The following is a 16,190-nucleotide window of genomic DNA, read 5'->3' on the forward strand; positions in this document are numbered from 1 at the left end:
AAATTGATCGATCTAGAGTTGTTTATTGACCTTTGTAATTTTCTATAAATGCTTACAATGTTTGTATAAATGTGTGCAAATGTTTATAAAAGTAGATAAAGACTTGGAAAAACTGAAAGTCAAGATGAAGACTATGTAAAAAATAATCTTACGGCATTTTGTTGAGAAAAACACAGCTTGGCATATCTACAAGTATTCTTTTTGACAAACTTTGTTGTTAGTTTTGAAAAGGGTCAAATGATACACTACATAGTGTAAAGAGGAAAGAAAATAGGTAATGTACATGACATGGGAAATCTGGATAAAGTTGTTGCTTTCTGCTATTGATAATATTATTTATATTAATAGGTTTTAAAAATAACATTTATTTTAGGTTCAAAGGTACATGCGCAGGTTTGTTATATATGTAAATTGTGTTTCATGGGGGTTTTATTATTATTTCATCACCCAGATAATAAGCATAGTACCTATTAGGTAGAGTTTCAGTCCTCACCCTCCTCTCACACTCCACCCTCAAGTAGGCTCCAGTGTCTGTTGTTCCCTTCTTTTTGTCCATGTGGACTCAATGGTTAGCTCCCACATATAAATGAGAACATGTGGCATGTGGTTTCTGTTTCTGTGTTAGTTTGCTTAGCATAATGGCCTCCAGCTCCATCCATGTTGCTGCAAAGGACATGATCTTGTTTTTAATGGCTGCATAGTATTCTATGGTGTATATGTACCACATTGTCTTTATCTAGTCTACCATTGATGGGCATTTAGGTTGATTCCATGTCTTTGTTATTGTGAATAGTGATGCAATGAACATATACGTACATGTTTCTTTATGGTAGAACAATTTATATTCCTTTGGGTATGTGCGCAATAGTGAGATTGCTGGGTTGAATGGAAGTGCTGTTTGAACTTATTTGAGAAATCACTAAATTGCTTTCCACAATGGCTGAATATTAATAGATTTTTCAATGTTCTTTATAGTTATATGTAAACTGCAAAAAATTGAAGTAACTGACTATCTTCTCTATGTTGAGCTGTAACTAGCATTATTAAATTTCACATTTATTAGGAAATTCAGTCTAGCAGTATTAATGATGCTATAATAGAAATCACACATGGATTATAAAAGAAAGAAAATCTCTGAAATGGCTTCATAGAGAATGTGACATTTGAGCTAAGTTCAAATATTTTAGATGCCTGCCAGAGGAACAGGATATAGTAATTTGAGCAAAATTTAAAAAAGCATAAAAGTTTTGGTATTTGCCTATGTTTTGGCATTCCTAAAGTTTAGGGTGAGAGGAGTAGTAAAAAAAGAAAATAGTTAGGGAGTAAAAAGTGACCAGACTATTAATACCCTTATATATTATCCACAGATGGAACGGAACTACTGAAGTTTGAAAAGAAAAAAATCCAATTTATTTTTTAAACTGTTCATTATTCTGGGTACATAATAATTGTATATGTTTAGCGAATGTATGTGCTATCTTGATAAAAAGCATACTGTGTAATGATCAAACAGATTAATTAGGATATCCATCACCTCAAACACTTATCACTTCTTTATCTTAAGAACATTCCAACTCCACTCTTTTAGTTCTTTTAGAATATGCAATAAATTATTAAGTATAGTTGCCCTATGGTGCTACTGAACACTAGATTTTATCCCTTCTGTCTAACTCTATTTCTGTATCTGTTAAGAATCTCTTCTTTATTTACCCCTCCCCACTATCCTTCCCAATATCTGGTAATCATCATTTACTCTCTACCTCCATGAGTTTAATTTTTTTTAGCACCCACATATGAGTGAGAACAGGCAATATTTGTCTTTCTATCCGTGGCTTATTTCACTTTACATAGTGTCTTCTACTTTCATCTATATTGCTGCAAATGAAAGGATTTCATCCTTTATGGCTGAATAATAGTCCACTTTGTATATGTACACATTTTAAAATCCATTCTCCTATTAATGGACACTTTGATTGATTGTATATCTTGGCTTTTGTGAACAGTGCTGCAGTAACATAAGAGTACAAATATCTCTTATATATCCTGATTTCCTTTCTTTTGGAAATATACCAGCAGAATTGCTGGATCACAAATGGTTGATCTATTTTTAGTTTTTTGAGGAACTTCCATACTGTTCTTCATAGTGGCTGCACTGTTTTACATTCCCACCAGCAGTGTATAAATATTTCCCTTTCCCTACATCCTTGCCAGCATCTGTTGTTGATAAAAAGCCACTTTAACTGGGGTGAAATCACGTCTCATATAGTTTTGATTTTTATTTCCTCTAAAGATTGATTTTGAGCATTTTTAATATAAATGTTGGCCATTTATATGTCTTCTTTTGAGAAATATCTATTCCAATATTTTTCTGATTTTTAATTGGGAAATTTGAAATTTGTTTTGTTTTTTCTATTATTTGAGCTCCTTATATATTCTGGTTATTAATTCCTTGTCAGATGTGTAGTTTACAGATATTTTCTCCCTTGCTGTGGTTTATCTCTTCACTATGTTGATTGTTTTCTTTGTTGTGCAAAAGGCTTTTTGTTTGATGTGATCCCATTTGTCCATTTTTTCTTTGATTGCCTGTGATTTTGAGATCTTACTCAAGAAATCTTTGTCTAGAACAATGTTCTGAAGTATTTTCCAAATGTTTTATTCTAGTAGTTTCATAGTTTTAGGTATTAGACTTAAATCTTTAATCCATTTTTATTTGATTTTTATGTATGGCAAGACAGATGAGTCTATTGTATTTTTCTGAATATGGATATCCAATATTCCCAGTACCATTTATTGAAGAAAATGAACTTTTCTTAATGTATATTCTTGGCACCTTTGTCAAAAGTGAGTTGGTTATAAATGTGCAGATTTATTTCTGAGTTCTCTATTCTGTTCCATTGCTCTGTGTGTCTGTTTTTATGGCAGTACTATGCTGTTTTTGTGACTATAGCTTTGTAGTATAATTTGAATCAGATAATGTGATGTCTCCAGTTTTGTTTTGTTTGCTCAAGATTGCTTTGGTTTCTGGGTCTTTTGTGATTGCATTTAAATTTTAGGATATTGTTTCTATTTCTGTGAAGGATGTCATTGGTATTTTGATAGGGTTTGCATTATGAATATACATTCACAATGTATATTATTGTCTGGGGAACAACTGAACAATATAGATATGTCCAAACCATAAACATGGAATATCTTTCCATTTTTTGGTGTCCTCTTTAATTTTTTTCATTAATGTTTTATAGTTTTCATTGTAGAAATATTTTAGAAAGTTATATAGGATGTTGGAAGAGTGGCAGAATTAACATTAGAAAGGCCAGTTGGGGCCCTATACAGTTGGTTTTAGGTAAAAGATGATAATACTGTGCTTTAACAAAGTAGCAATTGGTTTCTTGTGTTGGACTTATGATTAAGGAAGTTAATGAGGTAGAAGTTTGAAGACTTAGGGCCTGTTTAGATATGTGGAGTTAAAGAGAGGAAAGAATCTTAGGTGAAACATGGGTTTTGCATTTAGAATACATGAGTTTTGCTGCTATTCACCAAGATAGGATGTGCAGGGGGGAAGAACAACAACAAGAACAGAAAATAAGCTTACTTCTAGTTATATTTAGAGTTCCTTTGATATCCAGGAAGACAGAAGTTCAAGAGGTTTGAGGATGATCTCAGATATAGTTAGAGATTTAAATGTCATTAAAGATGATAGCTGAATACATTTGCATAGATGGCATTGTTGTTGAGTTTATAGAAAGGAAAAGGGAGCTTATGACAGAACTCTAGGAACATCAAGACAAAGGAGATGACCAGAGGGAGGAAAATGTCCACAAATAAAACTAATGGGAAATATTTTAAAAATAAGATGTCCCAGAAATAGCAAAGGCAAGGTTGCTGATTTAGTTGACAGTTACCAAGAACTTGGCAATTAGAAGAATCTCATTAGCACTTCCAGTTTCCACTGAAGGATAAAGAAAGATGGAAAATGTCGATCTCAAACTTAAAAGACAAAAGACAGAAATCTTCAAGTTTGCAATTTTTCTGAATCCATCAGAAAGCTGAAGTCTCAAGGCAACCAACTAGACAAAAATCTGGAGACAAACAGGCACCTACAGAGAGGGTGGGATGTACGCACTTGGTTATGTGTGGCAAACACCAATAAGAAGAATTCAGCTACGGTAATTGACAAATTGATTGAGGTCAAGTATGGAGAGTATGAAGCGCCTAGGGATTGCAGATATAAAAGTTGTTAGTGCCCTATTGTATGATTGTCCTCTATGAAACTCTTCAGAAGCTTATATGTAAGACAGAAAAGTCCTAAGAAAACATGCCTCATGGTGCAGACCTGAGGGAGGGGAGCAGCTGCTGCAGAGGGGTCATGAGACTGTTCAGACACTGCTTTCCTCTCCTCTCTTTGGAATAGAAGTTTCAGACTGTAGGTGAAAGGGCCACCAAATTGCCACCCATACAGCACTGGCAAAAGAAGAAGAAACAACAGCAACAAAAAGCCTCTGTCCTGAATGAGGGGCAGGAATGCCAGCTGGTCCCAGAGCTACAGTGACAAGAGGGGAAAGAATATTTGTGAAGGTCATATCCCTGAGACTGAGGAACAAATTATCTGCCTAAGATTTAATCAGAATTTCAGAGAACAGAATACTACCCCAATCACCTTGCTAACAAGCATCAAGTATAAATAAATTTAGACTGTAATACTGATGAGGGAACTTTAAGAAGCAAGCTGTCTCTGAGAAACAAGGTAAAAGATGTTCTAAATCTAAGCCTGGAACTGATATTGAGAAAGACTCTCTGCGCACCACCTCCTACCATACACGACCCTACACACATGCTAATGTCAGTAAAATTTAGAGTCTGGCCGTGCGCGGTGGCTCACGCCTATAATCCCAGCACTTTGGGAGGCTGAGACGGGAGAATCACGAGGTCAGCAGTTCGAAAACAGCCTGGCCAACATGGTGAAACCTTGTCTCTACTAAAAATACAAAAAATTAGCTGGATGTAGTGGTGGGTGCCTGTAATCCTAGCTACTTGGGAGGCTGAGGCAGGAGAATCACTTGAACCTGGGAGATGGAGGTTGCAGTGAGTCAAGATCGCGCCACTATACTCCAGCCCAGGTGATAGGGTGATACTCTGTCTCAAAAAAAAAAAAAGAAAAATTTAGAGTCCATAGCGCACTGGGGATAATGGTAATGTTAATCAACCTCAAAAGCAGCTTAAAACCTGATAAAATTAACAAAACTCCACACCAAAGACCAATAGAAGGAAAATTGTGCACAATTCCTTGCACAAATTATTTACGTCAGTCTCTACTATCTTAAACAGGTCATCTTTTATCAAAAAAAAATCGCAAGACATATGAAAAAACAAGAAAAAACTCACTTCCAAATACAAAGCAATTAAGAGGATCAGACACAAATATGACATAGATTTTAGACTCATGGCAGTTAAAATAATTATGATCAATACGCTGAGGGGTCCACTGGAAAGGTGGGCAACATGCAAGATCAGATGGGTAATTTCAGGAGAGCGATGGAAACTACGAGAAAGAATCATATGGAAATGACAGGAAATAAAAAGCATGGTAACATAGATAAAGAATGTTATCATGGGTTCATCAGTGGACTCAACACAACTAAGAAATTAATCAGTGAACTCAAACAGATTAATAGAAATTTTACAAGATGAAGTACAAAGGGACAGAAAAGTGAGATTAAAAACAACACTAGGCATTCAAGAGTTTTGAGACAACATGAAGCAGTCTATTGTATATCTACTTGGAATCCCAGAAGAAGAGAGGGAGAAAATGTCAGAATAAATTTTAAAGAAAATAAGGGTTGAGAATTTCCCCAAAGCAATGACAAATAACAAACAATGGAAAAATGAAACTCAAAGATCACTAAGCAGAACAAAAACTAAAACACACATGAGCATGCACATGGGCAAACACGTATACACACCCTAATATGTCATGCTCAACTTGCTGAACACAACAAAGAGAAAACTCTAAAGGTACATAAGAAAATAAATATTATGGGAAAAGGGAAAAGGATAAGAATTGCTGTATAGTTCTTATCAGATACTAGCATACATCATTTTATTGTGCTTTGCCTTACCAAACTTTGCAGAAACTGCTTTTTTCACAAATTAAGGGTTTGTGACAACCCTAGGTTGAACAAGCCTACAGGTAGTTTTTTTTTTTTTTTTTTTTTTTTAACAGCATGTGCTCACTTTGTGTCTTTGTGTCACGTTTTGGTAACTCTCATAATATTTAACATTTTTATATTATTATTATATCTGTAATAGTTAACTGTGATCAGTAATCTTTGATGTTACTATTGTACTTGTTTTGGGGTGCCACATAAGATGGGAAGCTTCATCAATAAATGTTGTATGTGCTCTGACTGCTCCACTGACTGGCGGTTTCCTATCTTTCTCTTTCTGCTTAGGCCTCCCTATTCCTTGAGATACAACAATATTGCAGTTGTGTCAATTAATAACCCTACAATGGCTTCTCAGTATTCAAGTGAAAGAAAGAGTTGTAGTCTCTCACTTTCAATCAAAAGCTAAAAGTGATTAAGTGTTTTAAGGGAGGCATGTTGAAAGCGGAGATAGGCTGAAAGCTAGGCCTCTTAGGCCAGTTAGCTATGTTATGAATGCAATGGAAAGCTCTTGAAGGAAATTCAAAGTGCTACTCCAGTGAAGACATGAATAATAAGAATGTAAAACAGCCTTATTGCTGATATGAAAAAAGTTTTAGTGTTTTGGATAGAAGATCAAAACCAACCACAACATTCCCCTAAGCAAAAGCATAATCTAGAACAAAGCCTAACTCTCTTCAAGTCTATGAAAGCTGAGAGAGGTGTGAAAGCTGCAGAAGAAAAGTTTAAAGCTAGTTGAGGTTGGTTCACAAAGTTTAAGGAAACTATCTCTACAAGATAAAAGTGCAAGGTGAAGTGTCCAGTACTGATGGAGAAGCTGCAGCAAGTTATCCAGAATATCTAGCTAAGATAATTGATGAAAGTAGCTACACTCAATGATAGATTTTTACTGTAGACAAAACAGCCTTATATTGGAAGTATAGGCCATCTAGGACTTTCATAGCTAGAGAGAAATCAATCCCTGGCTTCAAAGCTTCAAAGGACAGGTGGACTCTCTTGCTAGGGACTAAGGCAGCTGCTGACTTGAAGCTGAAACCAAGGCTTATTTACCATTTCTAAAGCCCTGGGACCATTAAGAGGTAATGCTAAATCTACTCTGCCTGTGCTATAAATGAGACAACAAAGCCTGATGACAGCACATGTGTTTACAGCATAATTTAGTGGATATTTTAAGCCCAATTTTGAGACCTACTTCTCAGGCAAAAAATGTTTCTTTCAAAGTATTACTGCTCACTGAAAATGCCCCTGGTCCCTCAAGAGCTCTGATGGACATGTACAAGGACATTAATGTTGTTATATCCCTGCAACACAACATCCAATCTGCAGCCCATGGATCAAGCAGTCATTTTGACCTTCAAGTCTCATTATTTATGAAATACATTTCAAAGACTATAGCTGCCATACACAGTGATTCATTTGATGGATGTTGGCAAAGTTAGCAAAAAATCTTCTGAGAAGAATTCACCATTCTATATGTGATTAAGAACATTCGAGATTCATGGGAGGAAGTCAAAATATTGACAGTAACAGGAATTTTTAAGAAGGAATTTAACAGGAATTTTTAATCCCAACCATCATGGATAACTTTGAAGCATTCAAGACCTCAGTGAAGGAATTCAGTGAGGATGTGATAGAAATAGCAAGAGAATTAGAATTTGAAATGGACCCTGAAGATGTTACAGGATTGCTGCAATCACATGATAAAACTTGAATGGATGAGAAATTGCTTCATCTAGATGACCAAAAAAAGTGACTTACTGAGATGGAACCTACTCTTGGAAAACATGTTGTGAATATTGTTGAAATGACAACAAAGCATTTAGACTACTAAATAAACTTGGTTAATAAAGCAGCAAGCAGCAGGGTTTGAGAAGATTGATTCCAATTTTAAAAGAAGTTTTACTGTGGATATAATGCTATCAAATAGCATCACATGCTGCAGAGAACTCTTCCATGAAAAGAAGAGTCAACAGATGCAGCAAACATCATTACTGTCTAATTTTGCGAAATTGCCACAGCCACCTCAACCTTAAGCAACCACCTTCCTGATCAGTCAGCAGCCATCAACATGGAGGCAAGACCCTCTATTAGCAAAATCTTACAAAACTGAAGGCTCAGGTGATTGTTAGGGTTGGTTTGTTTGTTCTAGCAATAAAGTGTTTTCAGTTAAGATATGTACATTGCTATTTTAGATGTAATGCTATTGCACACATTAAAACCACGGTAAAGTGAAAATATAATTTTTGTATGCACTGGAAAACCAACAAAAAAAAACTGGTTGACTCTCTTTATTCTGACATTCACTTCATTGTGGTGGTCTGGAACCAAACCCACAGTATCTCTGAGGTATGCCTCCATTTGGAGATAGATTATTTAGGGTGTTACTAATTTTAATTGTTGTCATAAGCGTGGGACCCTAATCTAATAGGATTCATTGCTTTATAAATATACTCAGAGGAAAGCCAGATGAGGACATTGAGAAGGCAACTACCTGCAAGTCAGAAAGAGAGCCTGTACCAAAACCTGAATTCCGCAGGGCCTTGACCTGGGACTTCCAGCTTCCAGAACTCAGATAGACATTTCTGTTGTGTAAGCCATGCAGTCTGTGGTATTTTGTTGTGGAAACCCTAGCATACTAATACAAATATCATCTCTAGACTGATGCTTCCAGTCACTACAACAATCAAAGGGAACTCTGGAGTGTGCTATACTAGAAATGTACTCAACTTTTGCAGTGACTGCATTGCCTGGGACTAGTTACTTTTGCTCATCCAACTGCAGTGGAACCTATAATGGAGAAGAGTAGGCTATCAGTGAGAAACTTTCATGATGATCACTGTGGACAGACATGACTCCCTACAATAATTAATAGTAGTTAGTCCCATTATTTTGCCATTATTTTACAGATAACACTAATAGCAATGATATTTATAGAAAACATTTATTAAGCATTTACTGTATGGAAGATGATGTTCTAAGATTTTTACATTAAATAGCTAATTTAATCCTCACAATAAGCACTATTAGTAGCTACATTTACAGATTAAAAAAAAAACTAAGAGAAAGAGAAGTAAATTATCCAATGCCATACAACTATTATATGGCAGACTCGTGTACTCCTCCAAATTTGCACCCTTACTCTCTGATCTGTACCGTGTAGGAAACAAAACAACCAACAAAAAATACCTTTCCCTTAACTCCCTACCAAAAGCAATGATTTACACTGTTCTATCTTAAAGTGCAAGGTAGAACTGTTAGTTCCTTTACTGTTGTCCTTTAATCTGGTCCTTGAAACTTCATATAATTTGATATTTAGAAAATTAGATATAATTCATTTTTTGTTGCAGAGGCACTCAAGTTAAAAATTGTGTGTATGCTTAGATTCTTGGAGGGCATGAGCTATTACTGTTCTATATTTGGTTTTATATTCTTATTACATGCAAGTTTCCTAGATATAGGGTAAATACGTGCTTCTTACAATTGTTTCATGTAACTTTAGTACATTGACTTATTTTCAGCACTCTCTTCTTCAATATAGCATGCGTTTTTGAAATTCACTAATTATTTTTATTAAATTTTCCTTTTATTTTTATAAAATTAATATCAACACTTCATGTAAATACTAAATATACAGTCGGTGTCACATATATTTTAAAATACATTGGAATAATCATTGAGAAATGAATGAGTGTATTAGCTATTTGGTTTATACTAAGGGATGGAAATTGCTCAATTAGTAATGTACATTCAGGGTAGGTTAATAAGCATTTAGTCAAAAGACTACATTCCAGAAGTACCAGAGCAAATGTTTTAATTCTCTTAATCCGTAGAATATTGAAAGTTAAAAGTGAACTTTCATTGATTAAACTAGTAGTACTCAAGATAGGTGGATTGGCTAGAATACTTTAAAAATAGTTTCTACTTTGTCACTAATTTAAAATCAGTGATTTAGAAAGCTGTTCCACTCTCATCTTTGAGGATGAAACCCAATGTTTATTAAGCAGAATCTAACAACTTCTTAAACAAAATAGATCCATTTATAATGAAGAAGATGATGATGTCACATTGTTTTATTACAAATAATAAGTTTTTTAAAAATGTTCTTTAATGGACTACATGGTAACAATCATGTGAACCACAGTTTCTAATCTGTTGCCATCTGTTCCTTAGCTATCTTTACTTTTAAGGGAAAAACATGTTACAGCCATTGCTAAGCTCCTACTCCCTCGTGCTTTGCCCCTCATTCCATTTCAGACATAACCAACATTACAAAATTAATATATCATTTTTATGCAGATATATTTTATACACATATAATTATGTAGTTTTATATGTCATTTAATTTCATAAATAATATTATATATTTTATAATTGGTTATTTTCTCTCGTGTTTTTGCAATAGCTCCATGTTGTTACACATAAAACTAGTTTATTCATTTTAACTATCATATTATATGTATACCATATTGATTATACACCATTCCCCTATATTTGAATAATTAACTTATTTTAATTTCTTTCAATGTTTTAAAAGTGTGAAGTGTTACAATGAACATCTTTGTTTATCTCCCTCCTTCTGTGGCACATGTTTATATGTAGAGTTTCTTGTTTTAGAAAATAATGCAACTCTAATTTGGCTAGTTATGGACAAATTGCTCGCCAAAAGCGGTTGCACTCACCTAAACTGGTAGCAATGTACCAGATCCTGTTTCCTCCCAATCTGGACAACATTTGGAATTATCAATCATTTAAACTTTTTTCAATCTAATGTGTGTGAAATGTATCTCACTGCTTTAATATGCATCTTCTTAATTACCAGTGATTCTGGTCCATATATTTTATCTGCATAATCAAAATATGGTTAATATATGCACACACAAAAATATAGTAAATATCATATACAATTGTGTCTTTTTCATTTCACAGGTAAAGGATATATTTTCATGTTATTAAAAGCTTTTAAAATAATATTTGATAATTTGATATAATGCACCCTATGTCTATAATCACTTTGCCACTTAGTTAACAATTACTTTATTATGGAATTTCTACATTCATTATGGCAAAAAATTGTTTAATGTATAATTTCTGCTTCCATGAGGATGTATTAGATATATATTTCCCTATGTGTCTTGTTAACTCCATCTAAAATCCTTGGATATTAAGTATAAAACAAAATGAAGAATTCTCTAAAGGGAGGAAAGAAAAGGCAAGCTGTCTAGGGGCCATGGCCCTGATGAATGATATGCTGGTGACCTCCTGGATTTTCTTTTTGCCTCATATCTCCTAACCTGGAGCTGAAGTTTCTGGCAACTTGCAACCTGGAAACACACATAAGAGTAGAACAAAGAACAACAACAACAAAAGCCTACTCTCTCTAGCTAAAGGACTAAGAGCGGAGCAGCCTCACAAAATGAAAGCTTTTAGACAATAACCACTACATTCTAGATTGAAGTACCTAGACTTTCATTCATGCCAGTCTATAATGAGGCACCCCAACCCACTGGCCATTGTGGTGTCACAGAAGGCTGGGTAGAGAATAGGGACTTCCATCCCCTCTAGGTAATAATAAGCCCCCATCCCGTGGTGCCAGTGGAGACCACATAGGCTGTCTAGGATTCCATCTCCACCCAGCAGTAACTAGGCACCTCTCTGTTTCCTCACTAGGAGTCAGAAAACTTCATGGAGAGACCAGGCTTTCATCCCTGCCCAATAGAGGTCACCTCTGGAGCAATCACTTCCCAGCGATGAGGTATCAGAGGAGATCTAGTGGGGAGTCAAAATATCTCTTTCCCTCTGATGCTTTTAACATGCATTATCATTAATCAGCATGTCCCCAAGAAAATGTAAATGGTAATTGACAAATAGTTCTGGAACTATTCTTCCACAAGTTGGTTAAAATGGCAGAAGGGGTAGGGTGGCGGTGCAAGTGTTACAAATAATATCCATTTCACTTTCATGAGCTTTTTTGACTGACATGGTGACTTTGCCAGTTCAGGCAGTTTTCTTGTCCACTGCATTGATGATACCCACAACAACTTATGTCTCATATTTAAATTGTAAAATGAACCAGGGAATGATAGAGAATCCAGGAACCCTATGAATGGTGGAAGCCTCATCAGATTTCAATAATCTGGGGCTAGTATCCATAGACCAACCTTTCCTTCAACTAAAAAATTAGCAAGTAGTGTGACAATACAGCATGGTTTCATAGCAAGCATTGTGACAATCCCAGCATGGCGGCATAGCCACAACTGATTTAGCCTGGATGACTCAGAATAATCTCCCGAGCAGCGAAGCCAGATACTTTCATTGGTAGGCCATCTTTTCTGTCACCAGCCACACTGCCATGGTGAACATCTTCAACAGACATACTCTTGATATTAAATCCCCATTGTAGCCAGTAAGAGCTACGTTGAATCAGTGCTGCATGGTGTCTGTGTTTCCCTTTTCTGGCCTCTCCTCGCCTCCCCTACCCTACCCTCCCCTCTCCTCTCCTTTCCTCTCCTTTTCTTTTCTTCTTTCTCTTGCTGTGTTGCCCAGGCTGGAGTGCGGTGATGCTATCACCCCACTGCAGCCTTGACCCCTTGGGCTCAGGTGATCCTCCCACATTAGCCTCCCAAGTAGCTGGGACTACAGGTGCTCACCACCACTCCTAGCTAATTTTTGTATTTTGTAGAGACAGGGGCTGGGATGGGGTGAGTGTGGTTTTGCCATGTTGCCCATGCTGGTCTTGAACTCCTGAACTCAAGGGTCCCCCCGCCCCGGCCCACCAGAGTGCTAAGATTACAGGCATGAGCAACCATGCCCAGCCACATCGTGTATCTCAACAGAATTTATTTCAGTAACTTATTAAATAAAAATGGGTTTGCATTATTGATTATACTTGAATCTTTAAGTTAATTTGTAAAATTAGACTTTATATATTTCATATATTTATATTTTATTTTTGTATTATATATTCTTTAATATTTTCATATATTTATCTGTCCTTTACACAAATTGACTATGTAAACTCTATCCGCCTGATATTTGGGGTCTTATCAACTCAAGAAGCTCTAAAAATATTTTAAAGATTTTTATCTCTCGACAATATTTTGGTAAATATTTCCTCCCCTTTTTGTTTGCCTTATGATTCTGTTCATGTTTTGCTTTTAAGTAGGTATTTTTGATGCACAGAGATTTAAAAGTCCTATTTGGAAAATGATGTATCATGTCCTCTGTGATTTTTTTCCATCACTTTGACAGATAGGAAGTCCTCACCTATTCTGTGATAGACGAATATTCGATTACATTTTATTTGAGACTTCTGCAGTTTTTTAAAACATCTCATATTTTAATCCATCTAGAATTTATTTTTGTGCAAGTTAGAGATCTTGAATGATACATTTTTCATGAGAGCTAGGCAATTAGTTCTTTGTTTCCTGACTATGTTGTAAGGTCATATATTGTTTTCTAAATTATTGAAAACAGAAGGGTTAGTTTCTGCATTCACATTTCCTATTGCAGGTATGTACAAATGTAGATACTTTTACTAGTATTAAATTTTCATAATTTTTCTAGATGCATATGTATGGATACATGGTAGTATTTGTCCTTCTGTTTTCTCCCCAACAAAACTTTATTTTTAAAATTTTATTTACTTTTTTGTTTTACTTTTAAGAAGGCTACATAAACATCATAACATAATTTGACAGACTTTAATATTTATATACTCAAACAATTTATCTAGCATACACCGCATGAGAATTAAATGCCTACTTAAGAAAAATTATTTCTCAAAATCTCATGAACACTGATCATTCAGGACAATAGAAGGTAAATTTCTGATAAATTGTTGAAGATCATCTACATATTCTAAATATTGGTTTTACTTAAATAATTTAGAAAATTTATGTATTACCTAGAAAAATGACCATTTCACTGATTTTGAAATTTGTCTTGATTAAATTTTACATAGTACATTCCAAAATTTTTCATGCACACTTTATTCTCAAATTTATTTTGGATTTTTAATATGTATTTCTCTCTTTTTAATTAATTATCTTTATAAAGGTTTTGTCTGTGTTGTTTGATTTTTTAAAAATAATTAGTTTATGATTCAGTTTATCAGATCTCATTATCATGAGTTAATCTACTGAACACCCTTTCTAATTAAGTTTAATATTTAATATTTTGTTAATCAATTCATATTTTATTGATAATGTATAGTCAATGGTAATCAATGATAGTCACTTTATAATCAATGTATATTTATACATAATTCACATATACTAATCTATACAATATGTAAAATATATAATCCTATTTCTAATGAAGCTGCACTTTGTATTTTATTTTAAAAAGTCATTTATTAACTAAATACTATTTGCATATTATAAATTATATACACATATAAATTAAATATTTCATCAAAATTTAGTGCTAATTTAATTTATTAATTTGAATAAAGTCTAATGATTTTCCTCTTAGTTGGATAAATGTCATAATTTTTGATGCTCTAAGTTTAGTACACTTCCAAGGGTTTTAATGTATTTTTTGTGTACATAATTATCTCTTTGACATCGTAGTTAATTGAGAATTTTCTTAAACATCCAATTAGTGTAATATTTTTGTTTACTTCTTTTATTATTTTCTAATGCTAGTACTCTGTTGTTTTGTAGATGCCTTCTTTTTCAAGAATTGGTGGTGGTTTCCTTAGTGGCATAGTATATTATAATATTTTTTTAAATATTCTAAGCCTTTTTGAAATGTTGAATACTCAGAATATGTATGTGTATGTATAATATATATATAAATTGAATTTTAATATATGAAGGAGTATTAAATTATATTTTTATACTCTACTCATATTTACTGCTAAAGCAATAAGCTTGTAAAAATAAGTTATGGAAATTATAAAGTATACAAACCTTTTGAGAACTTGTTCATATGAAAGGGTACTTTATAATATTTTTATTTATGTTGTGAGAAACAGAATCACATTTAAGAATTGTTAATATTGATAATTTTTTCTTTTAAATTTTACATTATTAATGGTATGAATATCATCAATAAAATGAATTTCTTACTTTAATATAGACCTTTAAAATTAATTTTTTAAAATAAATTTATTTGTGCAGTTCCAGTGCATGTGAATAAATATAATTCTTATACTGAAATGTGGGATTTCCTTTTGTTTGTAGGAGGGGTCCTATCATTTAACTTTTCAATTTATTTTTTCCCAAATGCAGTAGTAGTTTGACTATTTAAAGAAGGACATTTCCCTTAATTTCCTTTTGGATTATCTAGCTCTCTGGGTTTAAATTTAAAGTTAAAAGAAGCATTTGATTTTAATAACTTTTATGTGTAGTGCTCCATTGAGTTTGGGCTTTAGCACATAGAACTACTTTTCCATAAGGTGATTTCTAGTAAATCCCTGTGTGTAAAAGCAAGATAAACACACATCACTGAGTTTGTTATTGCAATTAAATTATTGGATTTTACATTTGAATATGTTTTGAGCATTGAAAAGCATGAAGAGACTGTTTTCTCATGTTGGTCATGGACACTTTTCTGACACTTAATAACTTGAAATAAGCCTGCCAATATTCTTAAATGTCTGAGAATATGAAAATGCTACATATTTAATATAGGAAAAACAAATTCAGTAAACCACTTCTGATTAATAATAACCTGGATAAACTCTTCTACAGAATTTATTTTGTGAATCCAGCATTCTCATGTAGCATATTCTAATTTTGATTTTCCCATTAAAATATTTGCTATTTCACATATTTTGTTTTTAAAAGTTTCACTTATTCAAACCAATGAACTAAATTTGCTCCTACTAGAATTTCCTTACTAATGACTCTCCTAGTATGTTACTAAACATGACCTACATGTGCTCTGAGACAGGTATTCTTGGTCAATGTAGATTTTAGCATGAAGTGTGTGCTTATTTTATTTCTTCATATATTTAGTCATTCATTCTCAATGTATTCACTTATCCAAAGATTAACTTACATACTTATTCAGAAATAGTTATTC

General features: G+C 33.8%; 1 long non-coding RNA gene across 2 annotated transcripts in view; it reads left to right on the forward strand.

The window, feature by feature from the left end:
• The window catches only part of LOC131382845 (uncharacterized), a 119,904-nt gene that overhangs the window by 58,392 nt on the left and 45,322 nt on the right, over window positions 1–16,190 (forward strand). The window contains exon 1 of one of the 2 annotated variants that reach the window (XR_009212419.1): window positions 11,841–11,913. The exons of the other annotated variant lie outside the window; for it this stretch is intronic. This is a non-coding gene — a long non-coding RNA (uncharacterized LOC131382845). Of the gene's footprint in view, window positions 1–11,840; window positions 11,914–16,190 lie in introns of those variants that run through there. 2 annotated transcript variants of the gene reach the window in all.

This window comes from Hylobates moloch, unplaced genomic scaffold (genome assembly GCF_009828535.3).
Source record: "Hylobates moloch isolate HMO894 unplaced genomic scaffold, HMol_V3 SCAFFOLD_1, whole genome shotgun sequence".
Taxonomy (NCBI): Eukaryota; Metazoa; Chordata; class Mammalia; order Primates; family Hylobatidae; genus Hylobates; species Hylobates moloch.